At 40.6% G+C, this 27,543-nt stretch overlaps 1 long non-coding RNA gene across 1 annotated transcript; it reads right to left on the reverse strand.

Annotated features, from left to right (window-relative positions):
• Positions 1-1,755: 1,755 nt before the first annotated feature.
• LOC123651068 lies at positions 1,756-26,074 on the reverse strand. Its single transcript, XR_006739542.1, has 3 exons — positions 25,937-26,074; positions 22,514-22,580; positions 1,756-1,852 (listed from the first exon to the last, which is right to left on the reverse strand). It is a non-coding gene; the product is annotated as an uncharacterized LOC123651068 (long non-coding RNA).
• Positions 26,075-27,543: the final 1,469 nt, after the last annotated feature.

Here is a 27,543-nt window from a genome sequence, read left to right on the forward strand (position 1 = left end):
CACTTATTTAATTCATGGAAGCTTCCTTACCCCTAGCAGTCCCATCTTATTCTTTTTAAAATACCTTGGAACATTTTATCACATTAGCTGTCCCTGAAATCATTATTGGACATAATACTTGTATTTTTTAAAATTGCTAATAAAATAATTGCCAATAAGCTCTGTTAAAAAGCATCTGTGCCCAGCATACCCTTCAACCTTGCTGATTCTATTCTTACTAGAGGCCTGGTACACAAAATTCATGCACAGGTACAGGCCCTAGGCCTGGCCTGCAATCAAGGCCATCTTCCCTGGCCTTACCCCCTGCTGCCACCCACCCCAGGTTCCCCATTCATCATCAGGTGATTGGAGTCTGCAGGCCAGGGGGAGGAACCAAAAGTTTTGCCCTTCTACCTTCTCACTGACCCTGCCCCCACTGCAGGTTGCCCTCTATGTGTGGAATGACTGGCTGGGCTGGGGCCTTGGACTGGCACCGTCCACATCCCCACCACCTATTCATCCCCTATTATCCACATCTGGTTCCTTGTTCATCATCGGGCAATGGGAATTTGCCAGCTGGGGAAAGGAACCAAGAGATGGTCAGTACACCTCATGGTCCTTCTGATCATTCTGCCATTAGAGTCAACTTGTCTATTACCCTTTTATTATATATGATAGGATCGAATCTGAGCTTTTCCTCATGTTTATAAATGTAACCTGGCATTTCAAAGTATCTTCTTTTAATAATTTTTATGTCATCTTAGTAACAGAGAAGGAATATGATGGGTGCATCAATCTTTCACTGAGAAATAGTTGCTAGAGCAATAATAAAGTAGAATCACAGTTGTCTGAACTGTATTATCATTATATAACAAAAGGTATTATATGAATATACCTTTTGATATATACTGCATGGCCAGATTATGATGATCTCTAAATGCATAATAAGTTGGCCACTCAGTGTATAGCCTATATAATAAAAGGCTGATATGCAAATTGACTACTCAACCAGGAGGTCGACCAGCAGGCAGGTTGGACAACCATCCATGTCCCCTCTCCCTAGCCAGGCTGGCCAGACCCCACCCATGCATGAAATTCATGCACCAGGCTTCCAATACACACACACACACACACTGAGTGGACAGATTATTATGCATTTAAAGATCATAATAATCTGGCCACTCTGTATATATACCATATATATGAATATATGTAATATTAATTTGAACCATATGAAATTTCTTATATTCAACTCTTTTTGATCTATAGAAATGGCAATTTCATATGGCTCAACCTGGACATAAACATACTAATATTCTGAGGTTGTTGTTGCCTTTATACAGAAGTAAAAACTTTGTTCCAGGGAAACAGAAATGGGCATTTAGCTGGATTTCCCTCTGATCTAAGTGTGTGTGTGTGTGTGTGTGTGTGTGTGTGTGTGTGTCCTTAGAAACCAAATAGAAAATCACCCCACACATTTAAAAAAATCTTAATCTAACTTCCTCCTTTTACATTATCCAACAATTTCTTTGTTCAAGTTTCATTTTGAATTTATTTTTTCAGAACTTTATCTTAAGAAAAAAAGGGGAAAAAATCTTCCCAGGTGACATTATTGTATATTGCTTATTTTGCTCATTGTGGCTCTGCTGATTCCCCTTCAAAACCATTTCATCCTTTAACAGTTGGCCAAAAATATTAAGCAACTTGCCCAAGTTCACCAATCTTATTAGGGCAGAGCTGGGACTAGAACTCTGGGCTTTTCAAATTTACCACCCTGCAGAGGGATTAAAGGATGTCATTATCCTCTTCTCTCATGAAGGCAGGTTGTGGCCTCAGTTCAATAGCAGGGCCAGCAACCAACATCCTGGAAGGTCTGAGGGAAAAGACCATCAGTTGACAAATTATCATGATCATTTTTAATGTTATTACTCATATGCTACATCTGCTGCAGAAAACACAGGATTATTTAAAATGCACATAATTTGAGTTTTCTACAACATTTATTTTCTAAATTATTTTTTAACTGATATGAATACAAAGACTTGTGAAGACACAAAGCAAGGCTTTTAAAAAATCCATAACCTTAAATTAAGACCACATTTATTCACACTGCTTGCAGCCCAGAACTTTCTTCTTTTTAATTCTTCAGTGATATCAGCAAGTCACATTTCCACCTCTTCTTAGCCCATTTTTTCTCTCCTAGCAACGGCATTGGAAGACCAACATATAATGCATTTCACAGTGAGAATCATAATGGAGTTTTTAGTAAACTAGCCAGACCAGCCTGCTTCCCCAGTGAAAAGATGCCTCTAATTGATCTCTAGGTAGAAACAGCAGCTGGTGATCAGAAACACTGTGCTCAGTTTTATTTTATAAGGACAAGCATTTCCATCATAATACCAGACAAACAACAGGACACTGGGAGAGACACACAGAGAAGGCCAAACAGACAGACAGACACAGATAAGACCCAGCAAGCACTTAACTGCAAGACCCACAGCCATGCCACCTTAAATGGAAAGTTTCTGATAACCCATGATGGATTGGAGCCAGATTGAGACAGGGAGGGGGTTGGGGGAGAAAGTGCAAGTGTGGAGGGTCAGGCAAAACCTGCTCCCTTAAGCGCCTGTACTGGCCCTGAGCTTTGTTAGGGGGCGCTGTGGGGCTGCAGGTGCTTATTTCTCACCAGACAGAGAGGCAGTTTTAGTAGGCCTGTCCTGGTTGAAACCCCCATTGCTCTTTTGGCAAAGAGTAGGTGTGTCCTGGCCAGGTTCCAGTTTGGATAATTACAGTCTGTCAACCTAAATTCCCCCCAGGGTTGCAGTTAAATATGGTACCCGTCTTCACAATTAAATTTTAGCTCTAATAGGACATTCGATTGTCATGTTACGTGACAGTTAAATAGCGGCTGCATGGTACCCCAGAGGTAGCTTCACTTTTGTGGTGACTACAAAGATTTCTCTGGGTGTAATAAATGCCCTGCATGGACAGAATTGGGGGGGGGGGGGCTCTCTCTGCTAAATTGGAGTTGGTAACTATAGGACTTCACTCATCATTAAATTTATTTTTTATTTTTTCCATCACCATTTATCCCCTCTATGCCCTCTTCCACTTCCACCTCCCTCCTCCCCCGGCAATCACCACACTGTTTTCCATGTCCATGAGTTCTTTCTATTTTTTTATTTTTTACTCAGTCCCTCCACTGCCTTCCCATTAGAGCTGTCTGCCTGCTCTCTCTGAGTCTGTCTCTATTTTGCTCCAATTCCTTCACCTGGAAACAAAATCAAGACACCAGGTTGCTACAGGACAAATGAGGCCTCCAATGACCTTTCCAGCCTCAGGTCCCCTCCATTCCTTTGTCTCAATGTCACAGTAATCCTTTCCTTTCTCTAAAGGTGTCATGTACTCTCTCGTACCTGTGTCTCTGATTCCTCCACAGTCTGGAACATCTTTCTTTTGTTCTTTGTTTACAGAGATCTTTTATCCTAGCAATATCCAGCTCAAATGCCACCTCCTTTATGATGCCATCTTCAATCTTCTCCAAATAAATGTTTCTCTTCTTATGACCCTGAATTCTATTATTATTATCCTTACTTAGTATTTATTCAAACTTGACTTATATTATAGTATATTGTTAAAATATTTTGCACATGCACTTAACTATGATTACTTTTCCTCATCTCTTAACACAATGCTTAATAAATATTTCTGAAGACAAGAAATAAGGCATCATTTCTTTCTTTTCCAAGGGCGAAAATAAGAATATCTGATATCTGTTGAGTGTTCACTATATTTTGATAATTTTTCTCAGTACTTTACAGGTACTAATTCAGCCAACCAGCACCATCCCATAAAACATTATTATTATTGTCCTATTTTTGTAGATGAAAATACTGAGGCACAGAGAAGTTAAATAATTTTCCCAAGGCCACACAGCCAGTAAGGGATGCTGCCCAGAGCAAAACCCACAAGACTTACCTCCGGAGCCTAATACTCTTACACTGCATCTTATAGGTTTTTAATTAAACAAATGAGTATCCCTACTGTTATTAAGGACTGAGAGTTAAGAAGTTGATGCAACATAATGCACCTGTCTCCAGTTTACTTAGGCTATCCTAAATAACAAGTGGGCTGCTTTCTGAAATCCACACTGTTGTTTGTCATTTTCCATCCTTGGGCAATTATTTCACACTGCAAATGAGAGGGTGATAATCTTAAAGTATTCACAGCCAGTCTTGCCTACAGAGGTGTGAGCAAGGAGGAAGATAGCATGTTGTGATTAGAGAGAGAAGAAACAAACCCCAGTGATTGCAATGTGTAAGGAAGGGGTCAGCCTCATTATTCTAATGCATAGTTTTCTGCACCCATAGAAATATTTTATTCCAACAAGTTAATTTCTTTAAGTGGTGAGCACTAAGTGTGGCACACATGATTATCTTCCTTAGGTTTCTTGCTGCTTTCTCCCTACCCGGCTGAGGGAATGATTTCTGCAGCTCACCTCTTGCAATTAGAAACAGCCCTACAGGGCAGAGGTGCAGCCTGCGCTCTGAGATACTCTTCTACAGCTGAAATAAAAACAGCTTTTGAAAATATTCTCCTGCCAAAATCATTTTAGCATTTCACTGTCACACAGTGGGAGGGATGGGGGAGAGAGAGAGGAGAGAGGAGAGAGAGAGAGAGAGAGAGAGAGAGAGAGAGAGAGAGAGAGAGAGAGAGAGAGAGAGAGAGAGAGAGAGAGAAGGGAACACTCTTTCTGTACACAACTGGCAAGACCTCACGTCTTTCCTGTGTACAAAGAAATTAATTTCATTTTTGAAAAAGGTGGCCATAAAAACATATTTCAAGATTTTACATTTTCATAAGAAAACATCTCAATTGTAAAAGAGTTCCTCTTATAAGACAAAGTTGTAATTAGATTGTCTATTGTGATGATAAATGACCAGGGTGAAGAGTCTTCATTCTTTCTGGAGAAAGAAACATTCTGGACAGTGGAGGCAAGGGCTGCTTGGGGCAGCCATGCTGATGCCAATGCCAAAGATTGTTCTTTCCCATGAAGCTGCTAAAGAAGAAAGGCTGTTTCTAAGCCTAGGTCAGTAGTTGGCAAACTGCGACTCGTGAGCCACATGCAGCTATTTGGCCCCTTGAGTGTGGCTCTTCCACAAAATGCTACAGCCTGGGTGAGTCTGTTTTAAAGAAGTGGCATTAGAAGAAGTGTAAGTTTAAAAAAAATAGCTCCCCAAAGAAATTTCAATCGTTGTCCTCTTGGTATTTGGCTCTGTTGACTAAGGAGTTTGGAGACCACTGGCCTAGGAGTAATAACAGGAAAGGCTATTTAGAGGGTGAGCCAAGGTGGTTGCCTAAACAGTAGCCATTAGTGCCAAGAGGGGTCCCTGTACAAGGCACAACAGCCTCCCTTCACTGGCAGATTCCCAGTGCTTTCTGCTATATCTTTTTCAATCTGGGTATATTTTCTCTTGCAGTTATTGAAGAGTAACTGTCCTTTCACAAATGCCTTAACTTTTTTGTTATTCTTTGTATATGCCTGTTACAGACTGAATTTTTTCCCTTCCTTCCCAAATTTGTATGTTGAGGCTCTAACCCCCAGGACGCCATAATGTGACTATATTTGGAGATGGGGTCTTTAAAGGTATGTTTAAGTTAAAATGAGACCATTAGGGTGGGCCTTTATCCAATATGACTATTGTCCTTATAAGAAGAGAAAATTTGGACCCACAGACACCAAGGCTGTGCACAAACACCATGTGAGGACACAGTGAAAAGCAGCCATCTGCAAACCAACAAGAGAGGCCTCAGGAGAAAGAAAACATGCTCACACCTTGATCTTAGACTCCTGCCTTCAGAACTGTGAGAAAATGAACTTATTTGTTTAAGCCATCCATTCTGTAGTACTTTGTTTTGGCAGCCCAAACAAACTAATACCTAACCATTTTTTAAAATATGGTCCATGGACCACTTTCATCAGAAAGCAATGAGAGGATTAAAATGCAGAATTCTGAACCCCATCCAGACCTACTCAATCAATTCTCTGGGGTCCAGGAATCTGCAGTTTTTCCCAAGTGTCGGTCATTCCAGTGCACACTAAAATTGGGAATTGCCTGCAGCCAGAATTTGTTGTGTCATATTGGTGGTCATCAGAGGGAGGTTGCCCCAAGGACATACCGCTTAAGTGCCCCCTCCTTTAGAAAGGCAATCTTTGCAGTTAAACATTCCCCTCTCTCTGGTGGATCCCTTTTCAGTGCAAATAGCTCCTGGATGGGGGTGACAAATTAAGTCAATAAACTTTGAGTATGAATTCATTTATCAGTTGAATTCCCATGGGATTGGAAGGATGCCAAACCTGAGGGGAAAAAAAAATGGAAGAGCAGGAATAAGTAGGCGGTTGAGAATTGCTGGTGTGGTCCACAGTGGGGAAATGTAGCACCTTGATGATTTTGCTCAGAGTGAGCCCTATTGGGAGTGAGACTGCCCCATAGGTGGGCAGCTGTGAAGCACACAGTGCACTTCTCTCTGACAGGAAGGGGAACAGAGAGATGGTAGTGGGCCTTGGGGTTTTCTCCTTTGCTGTTTGGAAGCCGACAACAAAGACAGACCTGCTTTCCTCCCTCCCTAGGAGTGATGTGTGTAGAGTTGTGCTGAGGGAACAGGAGAGGGTAATGGGGCTTTAGGGTAAGGAGCACATATAAGCAGGAGTAGGATGCAAAATATTTCACAACTGGTATGGCTTAGACACAACCTGTCAGAACAGAAGGCAGACAAGAGACTGGAGCAGATCCTGACATCCCATTGTTTCAGGAGTGAACCTTCTACAGGCCTTGGACCTGTGCTTTGCCCAGCACTCATAGCACAGGCCTGAATGAGTAGGAGGGTCTGCTTGCACTGTTTGCTTTCAAGAAAGGAGGAGACATCCCTGTTCCCCCTTACCCCCTGAGGATTGTCTTAATTCACTTTGGAGTTCAAGCTCAGTGTATTCCAGGCCAATGCAATTCACATGTGATTGTGGCATGCCTGTCTTTCCTCCCTGACCCTTCCAGCAAGTTGCTAATGGGCTTGGAGCATCAGAGAGCAGGCCAGGGCCAATCTCCCAACTGCTGACAAGTGATCACTTTAGAGAGGGCTGCCAGGGAGCCAGGGCACTCATGGCTAGTTCAGAAGCCAGGGCACTGGGATTGATAATGAGCTGAAACTCAGCCCTCTGCAAGCCTGGATGGACGCCTACCCTCAAGCCAGAGTATCTGGATGTATGTGCCAACAGCCAGGGCACATCACAGCCCATTGGGTGCTCAGCATTGACAAAACCTCTTCTGGCTTTCCATTTTCTATGAAAAAAGGTGAATCTGAGTTGCAATCTGCCATAGTCAGTGGCCCAGGATTCCAAACTATATTCCTTGAAGCAGCAAATAGTTGGACGAGAACAAAGGTCAGCCCAGCCAGAACACTCAGGCATGCCAGTGTTCTTTCTCAAGATAGTGCTCCTTGTGACAGTGACAGTCTTGGCACTCTACACAATTTTCCTTGGATCCCTTTTGAGCCTTTGTGTGTGAAACCTGCTTTTACACTTGCTTTTAGTTCTAATACCCAGCACCTACACTTTGCTTTGAGAGGACAGTCCTCAGACCAAGAGAAGGGAGCCACTCTGCATACCTGTGTAAGGAGATGGAAGTGTCTGAGAGCTAGCCTATCCCTTTGGTGGCTCTTAGTCATTGATTGATGGTGGCAGGAGTATATTGTAAAAACCCAGCTCTCTTAGCTGGAGTGGTCCCATTATTAGGCACAGCTATCCTCCAGAGCTGCCATGTGGGTCAGGCCAGGCAAGGACTTATTTAAGTGAGTTCTTTGCTTAGTTTCTTCCCTTTCTTTTTCCTTGAAAGTTCTTACTAAATTACTCACATATAAATTTTGATCTCAGGGTCTGTTTTGGGGCAACCCAACCTAGATCATACATTTAAAATATCCCAAGTTTTTCTCTCATTAGTGTCTCATAACCAAAAGAAATATTTCCTCACTCTTTCTCTCTAGCTACCTTCACCCTGAAGATCCCCTCTGCTATTAGAGGGACTCACCATTCTCCTTCTCATCAAGTTAAAAAAATGTGAGGTTCTGGCATTATCTTTTCTACTAAACCCTTCTCCCTACTGCCACCTTCAGCTCAGTCCCCTTCCTTTGCTTCCTTAAGACAATAAGCATGAGGGTATTATGTATCTACCTCCCACCTTCCACTGTTCATGAAAATCTAGTACACTCTTAGCCAATGGGTTCTGCTAAAGCTCAGGTTTAATTCTTCATCACTCCCCAGATCACCAAGTCTTAGGGGACTCCCCATTTCTTGCCAAAGTGCCCTCACTTAGCCTGGGCATTCAAGGTCCTCATCAACATGTCTTTGGCTTACATTTTCAAGTTTATGAGAGTCAAGATGGAAAGCTATACTCCTTCCCACTAGCACATTCACCAAAATGGGTCATTTTACTATGTTGAGATTACTACAGTGGTTAATAGCATGATGCACAGATGGTAGACGATGGAGTATGGTAAGTGAGACATTGAATAGAGAGTCAGAGAGTGTCTGGTGCTATTTGTGTGATATTTATCTCTTATTTTAGAATTTATCTTTACTATTACTAACAGGTATCTTATGGGGGCCATATAATGCTTTTTGATTCTCCCACATAACCCTTATTTAATGGGATATTTACCTAATCAGGCCTATGTCCAGTCTTGAGGTCTTTTGACTCACCCGTGTACCAAACAGCTGACACCCATCCATGGACCTCATGTTGGTCTGGATTTTTATGTTCTCAGGTTCTTGACCCCTAAGTTTTCTGGTCTTGGGCTAACTACCCTACTCAGATCTTCACTGTGTCCTCTCCAGACCCATGGGGCACAGATCTACTTTCCTATTGGTTCTCTACAAGGACCTTAATTCTCCTTATAGCAAGGCTGTCTTTGCTTCAGCCAAACTCTAGGAACTTCTTCCTGAACAATCTGTTATCAATGTAGGTTCTCTACCTAAATCATTTATAAACTCTTAAGTGTGATGGACATACAATTTCACTACCCAGATCCTTCTTCAAGGAATGACTTGCTGTTCAGCCCCATAGACAGTCTCCAGGTATCAGCCTTTCAGGGTCTTCCTGAGCACCTGAGAACTGCCTTGAGTAAGTTCATGTCCTTCTTGGGTGAGTAGATAAGGCAGGGATATAAAAGTCTGGCAATTTTTGTCTGACATAGGACATTCTTAGGAACAATTCTCATTCCAGAGCTCCCTGCTGGGTTGGCCAAGGTTTTGTCAGACCTGTATCACAGTTGCATTATTCTCCCTACAATCTTGCTTTCAACTCCTAGTTTTCATTTGCATTGATTCCTAAAGACATCTAATGCCCTGAACATTGTCTCATCATCCATTTCTGGTGAATACAATCAGAAACTCTGAGATCAGGGGCCATGGCTATGTACCCCACAGCAGGTGCCTGTGGGGCTTGCTCTTAGGAGGCACTCAGCAAATGTTTGCTGATTTTAGTTTAATTACTGCTAGTAATTGCTAACATTTAAGAAGTAGGTCCATGTGTCTGGCACCAAGGGAAGCAGGCTGAGCATTTTACATGAATGTATCCTTTAGTTTTCAGACCTACTATGAGAAAAGCACCATTATTTCTCCCATTTTACAGATGGGGAAACTAAGGCACAGAGAGTAAGTGTGAGTGTGCGAGAACTTGAGACCATGCAATCTGATGCTTGAGCCAGAGCTCTTATCACCATGTTGGAGCTAAATGCTACATGCAGCTGACAGCTGATTACTAACAGTTAAGAGGAACCATATGGTGTCACAAGACAGTGTCAGATGCCATTGGAGAACTCACACAAAATTGCAGGGGTGCTGGTAGGCTCAAAAACGTTCTAAGCCTGTGTCATCTAGAACAGCCTTCTCGGTTTGCCTCTCTTAAAATCAGAGCATTATTAACTGCCTGAAGCAGCAGCACGCATAGCATAATTTTCCTGTGGTACAAAACAGAAGAAAGCCCAGAGAGGTTAAGGAACTTCCACAAAGTCACAGAGCTAGTTGGTGTTTAGCCCTCTAAGATCAGCAGGAATTGTCACTCCATTTCACTCCATTTCTTCTCCCACTTTCCCTCCATGCCACGATTGTAAAGATCTCTGATAGTTATTTGGTGGATGTTGAGGCAAGAATAGTATTTCCTGCTTAGATAGGCCAACCTTGCAGATTAGTCTGCTGACTTCTCAGTCATACCCTCTTTGCTCATTCAGTCCCATCAGTATTCCAAGCACCTCTGGGATATAAAGGCAGGGGGATTAAAAAAGGGTAGTTTTAAGAGTGAAGCAAAAACACTACCACATTTTTATTGCTACCTTGCCCATGTTCTATTATTAAATTTCTCACTTCCCCTTAACATTAAAACATAACAACACGATGGCAAGTGGTTAAGTGCTATGAAATCAAACAAGCCTTGGTGTGAAACCTGCCTTACTTCTTTCTCTCTTACAGTGTGACCTTGAGAAATTTACTGAAATTCTTTGAGCCCAAGTTCCTTCTGTTATGCATGAGAGAAATAATGCTCAAGAATTGCCTTATTGGGTGATGGGAGAGGTAAATGAAATAATGAATATAAAAGGTTACCACAGGGTTCCTAAACACAGTAATCCTGTGGTAAATTGTAGCCATTGTTATTTTTGTTAAAGATACATAAGATATAACATATGTAGCATCCAGTAATAATTAATCTGAAGTCCTCAGCAGGGAAGAACAAATCAGCACATGCATTTATTAGGAATCCTCATAGCATATAGGATTTATCTGATACACGCAATGCCTTTCAGATAGAGGTAGGACCAGGCTAACCATCTCTGGACCAGAATCTATCCCCAAGTAGTCTGAGGTCAATGCAATCTCTCTTCTCCAAACTCACCTGATATTACATCTATAACTACTATAATTCAGGTTTCCTTAAAGTCAGAACAGAGATAGTCTGAGTGAGTCATCAAGAACTTGGTAGAAGGTTGGTGTGGGAAAGATATGTGATGTCTCAATAACTTGGTAGATTGAACTAATAAAGACCGATTGCTCCCATTATAAATATACAGAGATATCTGATAAAACATAATGAAAAAATAAATAAGTTCAAAGCTTGAAATGGAGGAAGGAAAGAAAAAGGAAGGGAGAAGGGAGAGGAAGGATGAAAGAAGAGAGGGAAGGAGAAAAAGGGAGAGGGAATGAAAATGAAATTATCTTTAAGATATATTTAGCAAAACATTATAAAACAAATTTATGATATAGAAATATATGTACTTATTTATTAACTCATTTAGTAGCAGGATGTAGTAGTGGGCCCAATAAATATCACAATTTCAATAGCGATGTCTATGAATGACATTTTGAGATATCTGCTACAACTCCCATATGATACAAAAGTGAAGCATCTATGATTCATTGATGATAGTTACCATTACAGTCTCTTGACTGAAATGATATTAGCAGGAAAAGCTTAATTTTAGATAGTAATATAAATAAACATGACTTTTTCTCCACTAACTTTGTAAGCTTTTTAAATTTAGAGAGCAGGTTAAGGACCCTACATTTAAAGGGTAAATACAACCACCCACAATATATCCCATATACAGTCCTTAAGGAAAGCAAAGAAAAACACAATAAAAGCTCATTCCCTTTGGAAATAGGAGAAGAAAAAACAATATGAAACAATCATAGCCCATGTTAGATAGCCTTTTGGAGGTGGACAGCAAGAATCCATGCTCTGAACTGGCATGGAATACTCTCTGAGCACTGCCTCCTAGCCCACCAGTCTGCCCCTGCACAGGTCCTGGCCACCAGAAGCACCTCCCTCAATATTTTCTATTTTCTAGTGACTGGAACTTACCCCTAGTATTGGCAGCACCATTTGCCTGGATGAGGCTGCCTGAGCTCAGAACAAAACTTACATGTGCCTTAGTCTCTGTTTGTCCCCTTTGGGGCACTCTTCAACCAAATGTTGGGTCGGAAACTAAGTAATTGCGGGTTTCACACATAGATGGCTTCAGTTGAATTTTTAGGTTTGCAGATGTAGTACAAATGTAAAACACATTTTGTTATTTGATAGTTGGCTATTCAGCTGTTAATCAGTAAAAAAAGTTTTTTGATCTGTTTTGTAGTTTTCGTTTGGCGTTCGTTGAAAAATGGAAAATCAAAAGGAACATTTTTGTCATATTTTGCTTTTTTATTTCCGCAAAGGGAAAAACGCATCGCAAGCTCATAAAAAGTTATGTGCTGTTTATGGTGACGAAGCCTTAAAAGAACGGCAGTGTCAAAATTGGTTTGCCAAATTTCGTTCTGGTGATTTTTCACTCAAAGATGAAAAACGCTCTGGTCGTCCAGTTGAAGTTGATGACGCCCTAATCAAAGCAATAATCAATTCGGACTGTCACAGTACAACATGTGAGATTGCAGAGAAGCTTCATGTATCACATACATGCATTGAAAATCACTTAAAACAACTTGGCTATGTTCGAAAACTCGATACATGGGTTCCTCACGAACTGAAAGAATCACAGTTAACGCAACGCATTAGCAGCTGCGATTTGCTAAAGAAACGTAATGAAAATGATCCATTTTTAAAACGACTGATAACTGGCGATGAAAAATGGGTTGTTTACAACAATATCAAGCGGAAAAGATCGTGGAGCAGGCCAGGTGAACCAACTCAAACAACATCAAAAGCTGATATTCATCAAAAGAAGGTTTTGTTATCAGTTTGGTGGGATTACAAAGGAATTGTCTACTTTGAACTCTTACCACCCAACCGAATGATCAATTCTGATGTCTACATTGAACAACTAACGAAATTAAACAATGCAGTTGAAGAAAAGCGGCCCGAATTGACAAATCAAAAAGGTGTTGTATTCCGTCATGACAATGCAAGGCCACACACATCTTTGGCCACTCGGCAAAAATTAATGGAGCTTGGTTGGGATGTTTTGCCACATCCACCATATAGTCCTGACCTTGCACCATCTGATTACTTTTTGTTTCGATCTTTACAAAACTCCTTGAATGGTAAAAATTTCAATAATGATGATGATGTCAAATCGTACCTGATTCAGTTTTTTGCTAATAAAAACCAGAAGTTTTTTGAACGTGGGATTATGATGGTGCCTGAAAGATGGCAAAAGGTCATTGATCAAAATGGGCAATACATTACAGAATAAAGTTATTTAGTTCCATGAAAAAATTGTCTTTGATTTTCTTTAAAAAATCCGCAATTACCTAGTTGCCGACCCAATACATTCCTCCCAATCCTCTGAGAGGGTTGGCCAGATACTCTGAGGAACTCGTGGGCTCAGGCCTGGTTCAAGAAGAGTAGTCTGACAAGTGAATCTTTTCTGTAGTATTTCTTTTGCAGGACTGTAGGGACTGGGTTGCCATAATGGTGCTGACCCACTGATTTTGGTTGTCTCATTTTCATAGGACAAGGTGTGAGTTTTGACCTCTGGGCTACCAATAATTCACTGATGACCTTTGAGATTAAACCATGAGTGCCAGCCATGAGTCTGTTCTATAGCCAGTCCTTATCCTGACTAAAGTGCCAGCTCCACTCTACATCACCATTGGTTCCTGCAGTTGGCACCCAGAGTGCTTACCCATCTTTTTCTTAGGCTCCATCCCCAGTCCTCCAGGGGTGAATATGCCTATCTCATCCAAGGGCCCCCTAGACTGTTGTTCTGCAAAGTCAGCAGACCTTTATGATTTATGTTCTCTCTGGCTTCCAACTAATGCAACTTTATACTCTCCTTGGATGATCTCAAGCCATGCAGGACAAGGGATGGCCATTTCTTGCTCAAACAAGACTTCTTTTTTATCTGCCCATGGGCACCTCACCTATCCTTCCACAGACAGTGATGTGTGAAAAGTAGGGGTGAGATCACCATATAAAGAGATCTTATTGTAGAAATGCAATGTTGACAACCTAAAGAGATCAAAGGAAGATATGGGTGGAACAAATTTTGTTCTATTTTTAAACTATAATATTTCAAACAGTAAATTTAATATGACCAGACAACAAATTATCATTTGCATGTTCTTGCAAACTCAGTAAGACTTGCATTTGTGATTATCATCAATGGAATACCTTTGAGAGAATCATTGGAAGCCAGTGTTTAAGGGTGATACAGCATCCTGGGCAATGTAACCAGCTTTGAATACGTGAAATGCATGGTATGTGGGAATTGTAGAGGAAAGAAGATCTATATAGTTTCAATATAAACAGGTTCCAAAGAGCCACAGCATTATGAATAACAAGAGCACTACTATATTTTTCTTGTAGTAAAAGATAATAAGTTATTCAGGAATGACATATCTATGTATATAAAAGGCTAAACGACCATCTGACCAGCTGACCAGCTGGTAGGTATGATGTGCACTGACCACTAAGGGGCAGATGCTCATTGCAGGAGCTGCCAAGCTGTGGTGACTTGGCAGCAGTGGTTCTTGAAACCACGGGCAGAATTTGTGGGGCCTGCATCTTATTCAGTTCTGGGGGGGAGGGGAGGAGTGCAGTTATTTAAGGAAAATGGTAGAAAATTATGCACAACATGAAATGCTTATTTAGAATACTGTTTGCCAGTATCTATGAAAGGTCACCATATACTCTAATTTGTGACCCAGATATCCTACAATAGAAATACACACATAAGTTAACCAGAATAAGTATACTTAAATATCCATAGCAGCAGCATTCATACTAGGATGAAACAAGAAATTACCCAACTGCCTATCAACAGTATAACAGATAAGTAAATGATGGCAGAGTCACAAAATGGAATACTTTACAGCAAATATAATGAACAAAAAACTACTAATTACAGTACGAAGGAATCTCACAAACATTGTCTTGAATGTAAAAAGCCAGCCACAAAAAACTTCATACTATATTATTTAATTTTCTAGTTGGGTGGTGTTATAAGTTGAATTGTGTCCCCCAAAAAGACACATTGATATTATAACCCCCAAGACCTCAGAATGTGGCCTTATATGGAAATAGGGTGGTTATAAATGTAATTAGCTAAGATGAGGTCATGCTGGAATAGGTTGAATTCTTAATTCAATGTGAGTGGTGTCAATATAAGAGAAGAGACATAGAGACACATGAAAAGTGAAGGCCATGTAACAACTGAGGCAGATATTGGAGTGATACAGCTATAAGCCAAGGAGCACCAAGAAGCTACCAGAACTTAGTATGAGGCAAGGAAGAATTATTTCCTATAGGTTTTAGAGGGAGAATTGTCCTGTCAACACCTTGATTTTGGACTTCTAACCTCCAGAACTGTGAGACAATAAATTTCTATTGTTTTAAGCCACCTAGTTTGTGGTACTTTGTTAAAGTAGCTCTGGGAAACTAATACAGATGGCAAAACCAATCCATGCTGTTAAAATAAGTTAGGATATACAATAGTTATATTTGGTGGCAGGCATGATGTCTAGAAAGGGATGAAGGGGAATTTGTGTACTTCTCTATGTGTGTGTTATATTTAGTAAAAACTTAAGGGACACACACACATTTATGGATTTTCTGGTTATACATGGGTCCAGATTCCTAGGCAAAAGAATCTGTCAAGTGTACTCAGATATAATGCTGAAAACCTACTATCTGTCAAGCACTACGCTAAGCAACACAATAATCAGCTAATTCCTTCCAGGGACCTCCTCTAGTCTCGAACCTAAAATATCTCTATTCTTCTTTAGGAAAACCTCGTGATTTGCAGACACATCTGCTTTCCTAAGCACTCATCCAGCTTGAGTTCAAATCCTGGTTTGACAACATTTTAGCTGTATAACCTTAAGTAAACTACTTAACCTTTGTGTGCCTTAGTTTCCTCATCTATAAAATCAGGACAAAAACATTGCCTATACCTCAGGATGTTTGTAAAGAACTTCAATAAACATTGGCTATTATGGTATTGCAACTCTCTTACTCTGTCTTTACCATTGTCTGGAAGATATTTCCACTGCTCACTAATGTCTAGCTTCCCTCTACTTCCAGAAATATGGGGACTTCACCTTCTGGTTCCTTATTTCTATTTTATTGAGCAACAATTTACATATAATAAAATACACATTATCTACATTATTGTTATGGGCTGAATTGTGTTTTTCCCAAGTCCACTGTTGAAGCCCTAAACCCAAGTATATCAGAATGTGACTATATTTGGAGATAGGACCTATAAAGTTAATTAAGTTAAAATGGAGTTGTTAGGGTAGAATCTAATCTACTATTATGGTGTCCCTTATAAGAAGAGAAATTAGGATAGACATAACAACAGGCAGAGAGACAACCATGTGAGGACACAGTGAGAATACAGGAATCTGTAAGCTGAGATGCCTCAGAAGAATCCATACCTTCTAACACCTTGATTTTGGACTTCCAGCCTCCAGAACTGTGAGACAATAAATTGCTATTGTTTAAGCCACTCTGTTTATGGCATTTTCTTATGGCAGTCTAGCAAACTACACATTTATTATATGTTCAGTTTGATGACTTTTGTCCACATCTAGAATATTTCCATAACCCAGAAACATTTCTCATGTTCTTTTCCATTCAATTTCTCCATTCCAATAAACATCCACTTTCTGACTTCTATCACAATAGAGTAATCTTGTTGGTTCTGAAACTTCATAAAATTAAACCATACAGGGAGAACTAAGATGGCAGGGTAGGCAAACACTTGTACTTACTGCTTCCCACAACCACATAAAAATTATAACTAAAATACAGAACAACCATCATCCAGAACCACAGGAAAGCTGGATGAATGGAAGTTCCATAACTAGAGAAGAAGAAAGCATACTGAGACTGGTATGAGGTGCAGAGGTGTGGGACTGGCTGGTCCGGCACCCATGTGTGCTGCTTCATTAATTGGGAGGGAGGTCATCTCTGCGAGGCCACCTAAAGGAGCAAGGGGTCCCAGTCCCACACCAGACGCCCATCCCAGGGTCCCAGAGCTGGGAAGAGAAGTCCCTACGAGCAGTGAGAACTATAGGTTGTAAAAGCCAGTGTGAATTGGGGATCAGTGACACAGAAGCTGCTGAAGACCCAGCTGTTCCTCTTAAAAGGCCAGCAAACAAACGAACTTACAAGCTCCCACTTCCTCTGAGCTGTAGTGAAGGGCGAGGCTCTGGGGGACCGAGACACATACAAGGAGGAACTGGACTGTCTGGCATCAGGGCAGGAACTCGAGGGCAGCTTTCTCCCATATGGAGGTGCTCCTAGGGATCATTGCTCTTATTCTGGGACCTTCCTGGTTGCAGGGCTGACTGGCAGCCATTGCTGTTTGCTCTGCCCTGGTGATTCCCCAAGACCCCGCCTCATCCAATTTATAACCACACCCAAGCTGTGGGCAGCAGCTGTTGTATATACATGGCCTGTCCTTGCTCAGGGTAAAACCTCTCAAACAAGTTGCAGCTGGGTCAGAGAGCCCCAAAGTTCTCACCAAAAGGCCCAAGAACCTGCATCTGCCTTGCTTCACAGTTGGGCATCAACTAGAGACTTCTAAACCTAATACAAAGAGGAAGAATCTGCAGATGTTTTTGTAGCTCCTGCTGGGTGGCCCCAGGCAATGGCTGACTTTTCCCCTCCCTAGAGACCCAAGAGCCAGTGTACCCAGTGGTCAGTGTGAGACCATACCAGATTTTAACTCCTTACATCCATAAGCTATACACTCCAGGGGCAGACTCAGTGAGCACCAAAGCCCCACTGAAGCAAGTCCTGCTCCATAGGGGTGTCTCCTGCACAGCAGCTCTCCCACTGAAGTTGCAGCTGGTCCCCACAGCCAATTTGTATCCTCCCATTGAAACTAACAACAATCAAGGCTCAACTACAAGACTATGCACACAGTCAACATAGGAGTACACCAAGAGTGTCCACCTCAGGTGATTGGTAAGGTTGAGCTGCTGGGCCCTATATGACCCCTACTACACTCTATCAACTCAAGGAGACTTAGAGCTCTACCCAATACATGGAAACAAATACAGGGAAGCAGGAAAATTTCAGAGACAAAGAAACATATCAAAAATGAAAGAAATGGAAGAAAGCAAACTACCGAATATAGAGTTCAAAACAATAGTTATAAGGTTACTCAAGGATCTTCTAGGAACTTCCAAGGGACTTAGTGATACTTTTAAGGATCTTAGTGAGAATGAAAAATAAAGGAAAGAAAAAAAAGGAAAAGAACCAATTAGAAATTAAACATTCACTGACAGAAATAAAGAATAATATACAGGGTTCAACAGTACACTAGAGGATCCTGAGAATCAAGTCAATTATTTGAAATATGAGGAAGCAAAAAACACTGACCCAGAAAAGCAAAAAGAAAAAAAGAATTCAAAAATATGAAGATAGTGTAAGAAGCCTCTGGGACAACTTCAAGCATATCAACATTGGCATTATGGGGGTGGCAGAAGAAGAGAGAAAGCAAGATATTGAAAACTTTCTGAAGAAATAATAGAAAACTTCCCCTACCTGCTGAAAGAAATAGACGTCCAAGCCCAGGAAGTGCAGAGAACCCCCCAAAAGTGGAATTCTAAGAGGCTCATACCAAGACACGTCATAATTAAAATGCCAAGGGCAAAAGACAAAGAGAGAATATTAAAAGCAGCAATAGAAAAACAATTATCTACAAGGGAGTGCCCATATGATGGTCAGTTGATTTCTCAACAGAAACTATATAGGCCAGAAGGGAGTGGCAAGAAATATTCAAAGTGATGAATAGCAAGGACTTATAACCAAGATTACTCTACCCAGCAAAGCTATCATTTAGAAATGAAGGTTAAAGAGCTTCACAGGCAAGAAAAAGCTAAAGGAATTCATCACCACCGAACTAGTATTATATCAAATGTTGAGGGGTAGTTTTTAAGAACAGGAAGAAGAAAAAAAAGGTAAAAAAAGATGAACAGCAAATACATATCTATCAACAATTGAATATAAAAATCAAACAAATAATAAATCTAATGAACAGAATAAACTGGTGAAAAAATAGACTCAGAGGCATGGAAATGGATCAGACTGATGATTCTCAGAGGTAAGGAGAGTTGGGGGCAGAAAGAGATTAAACAAAAATCTTATATTCATATATGCATTAGCTATGGACACAGACAATGAGGTGGTGAAGGCCTTGGGGGGGGGGGGGGAGGCGGGAACCAGATGGAGAGGAGCTATGGGGGGAAAAAAGAGGGACATCTGTAATAATATCAACAATAAAGATTTAAAAAAAACACTCAATTAAAAAAAATGGAAACATACAACACATTTTTTTTATGCCTGGCTTCTTTTACATAACAAAATGTTTTGAGATTAATCTACTAGATTATTCTCTTTTATTGTTAAATGCATTTCATTGTACAAATATACCACAGTGTATTAATCTGTTTGCCTGTTGATGAACAGTTGAGTTGTTTCTTGTTTGTGACTTCATAAATAATGCTTTTATGAACATTTGTGTAAAAGTTTATCATGGACCTACATTAAGTGGCCAGATTATTATAATCTCTGAACGCATAATAATCTGGCCACTCAGTGTATATCCTATATAATAAAAGGCTAATATGCAAATTGTCCCCTTAACCAGAAGTTCAACCAGCAGGCAGGCTGCCAACCGCCCATGTCCCCTCCCTCTGGCCAAGCTGGCCAGACTCCACCCATGTATGAATGCATGCACCGGGCCTCTAATATATTATATATACTGAGTGGCCAGATTATTATGTGTTTAGAGATCATAATAATCTGGACACTCAGTGTATATTTTCATTTGTGTTGATTAAATATCTGGGAATAGAATTTCTGGATTTTAGGGATAAATGTATGATTATTAGAAACTACCAGTTTTCTGAACTGGTTGTACCATTTGACACTCCTATCAGCAATGTATGAGTTTTGATTGCTCCACATTTTCATCAACATTTGGGGTTGTCAGTCTTTTTTTTTTATATTATCCATTCCAATAAATATAAAACCTTTGTCTTAATTTGTTTGTGCTTTCTGAGCATAAGCTAGATGAAAAGCCACTAAAAAGGCAAGGCCACCAATATTCATACCAATCAGTTTATGTAAAAACAAACAAATAACCACAAGGACTCCTGTCATCTCTGTTTTATTCATGTACAGAATAGTCCATTGGTGGATAATGAATGGGGCTTATCAGTCCTCATGAAAAGCCCCTGCAGGGGTTGGGCTCCTACAAGCTGGGCCAGGCCAATAAATATCTGAGGAGGGCACTGCCCACGGACATGTCTGCCTGTATCTACAAGTCTCAGAATGTGGGTGATTTAAAATTGTAGAGACAAATATCAATCCATATCAATCAATATTTATTGCTGAGTAAATACCTACAGTATGCAAGGTGTTCCCAAGGGATCCAGGCGGGGAGTAGACTGAGACTCTGAAAGATTTACTCTTCTTGATTTTGCATTATCTGTGCCTCCAGCCCCTTCCATTAGCATGAATAATTAACAGCTGACAGAGCTATCAGCTGCAATAAGAGCATGCTTAGGATTCAAGGTTTATCATGTGCCAAGGAAGAGAAAAAGCTCAGGGGTTTGAAAGTTATGATCAGAGTAGTGAGTAGTGAGGAAGAGGAAGATTAAGCATATTAAATACAAATGCCATGCAGTCTCTTATTTTCTGATTGTTTTCTTATAAAATTACCTTTAAATACACATATAACACGTGGATGCTCAATTAGAAATACATGGAAGAAACCACCCTTCACCTGTCCTACTCCCCTTCACCCAGGGGGAAATTAGAGTTAACTGTTGAAGTGTGTTATTTCAGACCTTCTAGAAAAGTATTTGTAGGCATAAATGAACACATTTATATTTCTTTCTTTTATATATTAATAAAATTCTATACTACATATTATCCAGAGTTTTTGTTTTACCGTAGTGTATCTTGAACATTTCCCCCTGTCAGTACATACCAAGCACTCCATTGTATAGGCATGCCATAATTTATTTATTTAACAACTTCCTAATGGGTGGGCATTTATATCAATTCCATTTTTCACTATATAAATGGGTACATGTGCAAATATACCTATGGGATAGAGTTTCTAGAGTCTGGCTTGGAAGATGGTTTGCTGGGCCAAAAACCATGGCATTTTAAATGTTGCTAGAAGCTGCCAAATTGCCCTTCAGAATGTCTTTGCCAATTTAAACTCCCACCAACAGTGTACAACAGTGCTATTTTCTCCCACTCTCCCCAATACTAGATATTATCAATCCTTTTAATGTTTGCCAACTTGGTGGATAAAAAATGGTCTCTCATTTCCATTTATAATTGCATAGTTCTAATTTCTAGTGAGGCTGAATACGTCTTCATATTTTTCCTATCCCTCATCAAATCTGTTAATAGGAAAAATTATTGTACTATAGTATTTATTAACAGAAAGAAGCAGGTAAGTGAGAAATGTCCCTCCTGGCCCAGTCATCCGGTTCTTGGTGTGTGGTGTTGAAATCCAGCCAGAATGAAGTTGCTCAAACCTCTGGCAGTGACTTGGGAAGGTGGATTTGTTCAGCTATGTTCAGACCCAACTAATTAGCTGATCATTTGGGTATTTAGCTGAAACACCCTGCCAAGATGCTGTTCGCTCTAAACTCCCAACAAGCAAAGAATATACTTTGGTCCAACTAATTTTCTGAGTATTTCCCTCAGTTCTTGAAGGAGCTCTCTCTTCTGTAAGGGCTAAAATCTGTGTGTGCTCACTGATGGTGATGAACATGGATGATGACCAACAGCTCAATTGCTGGCTCTAAAACAAGGACTGTCCAGAAAACACTGTGAAAAAACATACACAAAGAAAAAGATATCTAAAACTGTCTCAACAACTTTAAACTGAAACTCCACTGCCACTACCCCAGGCACTCACCCCTCTTGCTGGTCTCTAATACTCCCATCTTTCACCCTTCTGCAATGGAAGGGAACTTTCCAAACCTCCAATGCCATCATGACACTTCAACAATAGTAATAACATGTCAAAATTGAGCACTGGGCACTGTGCTAAGCATTGTACTAGCATTACAATCTAATTTAAAGATACTGCTTAAAAACTCTAAGCACGGCCCTCTTGCTCACACACACCCAACATACTCTTGCCTTGGAGCCCTCTGTCTGGAATGTTTTCTCCCAGACCCAAATGATTACTCACTCCCTCACTTCATTCAGGCCTCTCATCAAATATCTACTCTTAGAGAGGCCTTTTCTCATTACCTTACCTTAAAAAGCACTCTTTATTCTTTTTTGTCCCCATCTTCTGCTTCATTTTCTTCATAGTACTTTTCACTATGGAATGTGCCATTATGTGCTTATTTGTTCATTGCTGTATCCCACATTCAACTATAAGGTCACTGAAAGCAGGGACTTTGTTCACAGCCAAAGCCCCTGTGGCTAGAATAGTGCCTGGCATGTGGTTGGCACTTAATAAATCTTTGCTTAATGTGCACATTTTGAAAACAATTTGGCAATACCTTGTAAAATTAAGTACATAGATGGTCCATGACAAGCAGTCCTGCTGAGAAAAGTTCACGTGCAGGTCTGTAAGAGGACGTATATGAGACTGTTCATTATGGGAAAAGGGAGTTATACACAACCTAGGTGTTCACTGTGAAAGGAGATGAGAAAAATGAAGTGTGTGCACACCACAGAACACTATGCTGAAGTTAGAAGAAAAAACTAAATACTCATATGGCAATATGCATACATCTATTAAAAGAGTGCTGATGGCCAAAACCGGTTTGGCTCAGCTGTAGAGCGTCGGTCTGCGGACTGAAAGGTCCCAGGTTCGATTCCAGTCAGGGGCATGTACGTTGGTTGCGGGCACATCCTCAGTAGAGGGTGTGCAAGAGGCAGCTGGTCGATGATTCTCTCTCTTCGACCTTTCTAGCTCTCTATCTCTCTCCCTTCCTCTCTGTAAAAAATCAATAAAATATATTTTTTTAAAAAAGTGCTGATGAACAATGCAAGAAAGGGAATGACACAGCACAATACCTTTATGTAAATTAAAACGTATATGCATAAACAACACTGTATAATATACAATTACAAAAGAATATTTAAGTATGGCACATATATAGGTTCAACAGGGTGCCTCTGGGGGAAGGAAATGGAACTGGGGTATTGAAGATATAAAGGAGAAGAGAAGAAATAAAAAAGGGAGAACTTTGTGGGGAAACAAAGATAGGACTTATAAACAGATGTGGCTAATGGAGCCTTCTTTATCACAGGTTAAAAGGGAGAGAAAAATAAAAATAAAATGTTTTTCCCCTTTCTCCATCTGACATGTTCTCACTCATCCTTCAAACTTAGCTCAGACATAATTTCTCCGTTGAAACTTTCTTTGACCTTTCCCCTTAGAATTAATTTTTCCTTTATTGACATTCCAAAAGCATTTTAACAATACTTTTATTTTAGCATTTATAACATCATATAATAGCTATTTGCTTACATATCTGCCTTCTCCATCGAGAGATAATGGATGTGACATTAATTTTTGTACTTCTGCCACCTAGAATTGGTGATGAAAAAAATTAATGGTGAGTTTAAGCAGATGTATGTTGTAGGTCTTCAAGAATTTCCCTGGTCTGAAATTAATCTATACCTTTTGTAGTTTCAGAATCAGCCAGTGTCTGATTGGGTGGAATAGAGTTTCTGAATCTAGAATTGGTCTCCAAAGTCAGTTATTTGGCTTATCATTTGTGTAGAAAAAATGGATCTGGTGTAGCCAGTGTGGATCTGGTGTAGGCAGCAGGTCCATTACTAAATAGAATTGGGAAAAGGCTGCAGATACACCCACTGGACTAGAGTGATTCTGGGGGTGCTGACTTAACTGCAGGTGCTGCTAGAGGAGATTTATCCTGGATGCTGAGCCTGACATCAGAAGTCACAGCTACTTCTATTCTCTATCCAAGCAAACATCCAATAATTAAGAAAAGGTAGTTAAATAGAGCATGGGGCTCAGAAATCCAGGGTGAGTTGGGTGTAGAACTCCAAGGAAACAGAATATGATGCCAAGAGCCTAGCAATAAAAAGCAGTTCAGTTTCCTGTCCCTAGAGGGACTATATTTCCTGGTAGAGGTCATGGTATTAATCCTCATACTCACACACTAGGTTGGGTTAGTGCAAGCAGCATGTCCTGCTTAAGTACCTACCTGGAGCCAGGCACAAAGGGAAAAGCCAAAGTATGAGAATTGGAGCACAGGGGTGTGGAACTGGTACTGGGGAATAAAAGGAGAGTCAGGCTTAAGACTGGGCTCACATATGATCAGAATTTTAGCTCCAGGGAAGTTGATGCTGAAATCCCAGGCTCTGCAGCTGGAGCTATCACAAGGACTGGGATTAGCCATGAGGATAGGAATGGCAGGTTCCCCCAGATATTTGAAGAAGGAGGGCTGCTGGACTAGAAGTTGGGCAGGTCCACCAGGCACAGTTCATTTCTGCTGTAAATCCAACTTGTCTTATGACTTTGGGTACATCTCCCTACTTCCAAGGTTTTCATTTTCTCATAAGCAGATTTTTTTTTAAGTCAACATTGGCAAAGCATTTGGTAGATGGTTTTAGAATGTTCTAGGAGTTTTCTATAACCTAATCCTTGCACTGGTCCTCTGAAGTAATATTGTGAGAGATTGTGAGAGAGAAACTGGGGCACAGAGAGGTTAAGTGACATGTGTGGGTAGCAAATCTGGCATTTGAAGCTAGGCAGTTAATCCCAGAACACACACACACACACACACACACACACACACACGCACGCACACACACACACACACACACACACACACACAGAATCTTAATCACTGTGTTGTATTGCTTGCTAAGTGTGTGTCAGGAATGAGAGGGTGGGAAAGACCAACATTCCCATCATTACTTCACAGGATGTCATGACATTTGAGAAACATCTGCCAAGAGCAGACTGACCCACTTTTTTGGCCATTGACTCTCCTCCAGGTTAGAGACAAAGTTGGCTAGAAATAAGATCTGATGGCTGTGGCCGGAGGCTCTGGCTTCTGTTGTCAGAAATACATGTGACCTCAAATAAGGCATGGAGACAATGACTAAATCTTCAACAGGGCAATGCAGGGCTCCTTCTGCCTGAGGCTTTCTCTGGGTAGATAACTAATTGTGCTATCTGAACAGCCTATAGCACAGGTGAAACCTTGGTGGCTACAAGTTCCACATTGTACTGGGCCAGAAGTCAGTGGCTACTGAGCCCATCCTCTGAGAGGTGGGGGTTGGTAGAAAGCCAGTTCTGTGACTTTTCTGAGGAGGCAGCAGGTGCCCAGAGTACAGTACAGGAAGACCTGAGCCAAGTGTATCAGAGCTTCTTGGTGCCCACACTTATCCTCTTCTCTTACCATCTCACTGCATGTAGGTCCAATTTACAACTGCCAGCACCCACATCCTTTTCCCTGTGTGCCTTTCCCTCCAAGCCCTACTCTACCTATCTGTATAATTGGCCTAGAATGTTGGCGAGTAAATGCCCCTGGAAGTGAGGAACTTCCTCACCCTTAGACGCCCCTAGTAGGAGTAGCTTCTGTTGATCCAACTGTAAACTTTCTTGATAACACCCCTTGGGGGACGGTGGCTGTTCACATTCTCCTATACATTCCTGGCTTCCTAGTACCTTCCAAATAGACAACTTCCATTCAATTGTCTCAGAGTCTGCTTCTGGGGAACACAAACAAAGATAACAGAAGGAACTCTTATTGGCAAATTATATCCTGAAAAACATTCTTCACTATATAATCTCTTGATTCTGGGAGGGAAGCATATTTAAACTTCCAAAGATAGGTATGCTGTAGAAGTAAGACAAGCTTAGAGAAGCCTCATAAGAGGGTTTTAAAACCTAACTGAAAGCAGGCCTAAGACACTGAATTTATGAACACCTCCAGTACCTCCCAGGCAAAGGTGACCCGGTCTCTTTTACATGAAGGTTCTTCTTGATGCTTCAGTCTTCTTTTGCCTTATCCAAATGGAAATTACTTTTCTGCTCCAGTTAACATCAGTTTCTGCTTTCTGGGTGAATAAACATAATTCTCTGTGGGAGAAAAAGAAGTATCCATGTCAACTCCCACAGTTGGTGCAGGGTGCCCTCACATTTAACCAGGGCACCCTCTCCTAGCAAGCTAGCTCCACACCCTTTGGTTGAATAAAGCCCTAAATCTGCCAATAGCAGGAGTCCAACCACTATCTCACCTCTGCAGGCCCAGGTGCATTTCTTACATGGGAAAGCTTCCTGGTTTCCACCTCAAATAAAGTTTTGTGCTTTCCCCTCACCTCTACAACAACCATGCTTGTGTGTGTGTTTGATTTCCAGTGTCAGGACACACAAGGACTCTAGTTTTACCTATATTCTACCACTAAAAATTGACTATTATTCATATTTGTTATATAGTCTTCATCTTTAAAAAATAAAATAAATAATAACCTGAAGCTAGTATAATATTTTATGCCAACTATACTTTAATAAAAAGCATTAAAAAGAAGAAAAATAAAACATAATAAATAATAAGGCCCCATTATCTTTCTTACCTCTCAATGAAGATCAAGAGCTTATCACACATTATTCCAGTGTATTTTTTGTACCTACACTGTATGCTCTCAGTTCTTCATCTAGACCTTCCAGATATTTTTTCCTATTCTATGTTCCCCTTCCCACTTCTGTGGGCTTCTGCTTCTAATGCCCCACAATGTAGACTCTTTGGAAATTACTCATGGGTTCCTGGAATCACTTTGCCTGCAGTCACAGAGTCAGACGTGCAGAACATTTGTATCCTCCAAGGGACCCTTTAGTCAATGACTCTGTGAGAGAACGAAAGTCCAGAGCTCCCCTTCTGAACCAGATGAAGCTGCTGGAACTTGGCCTGAAATCACCCTTGTTTGGCTTCTGTCCATCCTTTATCCTGCTCCCCTCCTCCCTCATTGGCTTCTTAGAGGTGGGTGAGGGGTGGTGCTTCCTTCAGAAATCACTCCAGCACTCTGAGAGCACAAGGACTTAAAATGCTCTTAGTTCACATGTGTGCACCTCTTCCTGCAGAGGAGGGACATTCTTTCTAAGGTAGATGCTTAGTACAATTGTTGGCTTCTAGGGCACACAGTTTCCACTTAACACAAATGTGCTTTTACTAATTCACAGCTCCACTAACATTGGCAGACAGTCCCTGTTTCCCCACATTATTGAAAACCTGTATCATTGTCAAAGTTAAAGTTTTGCCAATTTAGTGGCTAAAAAGTGGTACACCATTATTTTACTTTGACATCTTGACACATGTTTGTTGTCCTTTTAGTTTTCTTCTTCTGTAAATAACCTGCTACTATCATTCTTCAGTTGTGTTGTTTTCCTTTTTCTATTTGATTTGTAGGATTTCTAGTATATTCTAGGTGCTATTTTCTTTTACAAAATTTGAAAACACTGTATCATTTTAAAATAGAAATATAATTTTAAAACAACACTTTAAAAATTTTAAATAATGCAAACTAAAAAAATTAGAAAGTAAACATT

The sequence above is a fragment of the Pipistrellus kuhlii genome, unplaced genomic scaffold, assembly GCF_014108245.1.
Source record: "Pipistrellus kuhlii isolate mPipKuh1 unplaced genomic scaffold, mPipKuh1.p scaffold_m20_p_32, whole genome shotgun sequence".
NCBI lineage: Eukaryota > Metazoa > Chordata > Mammalia > Chiroptera > Vespertilionidae > Pipistrellus > Pipistrellus kuhlii.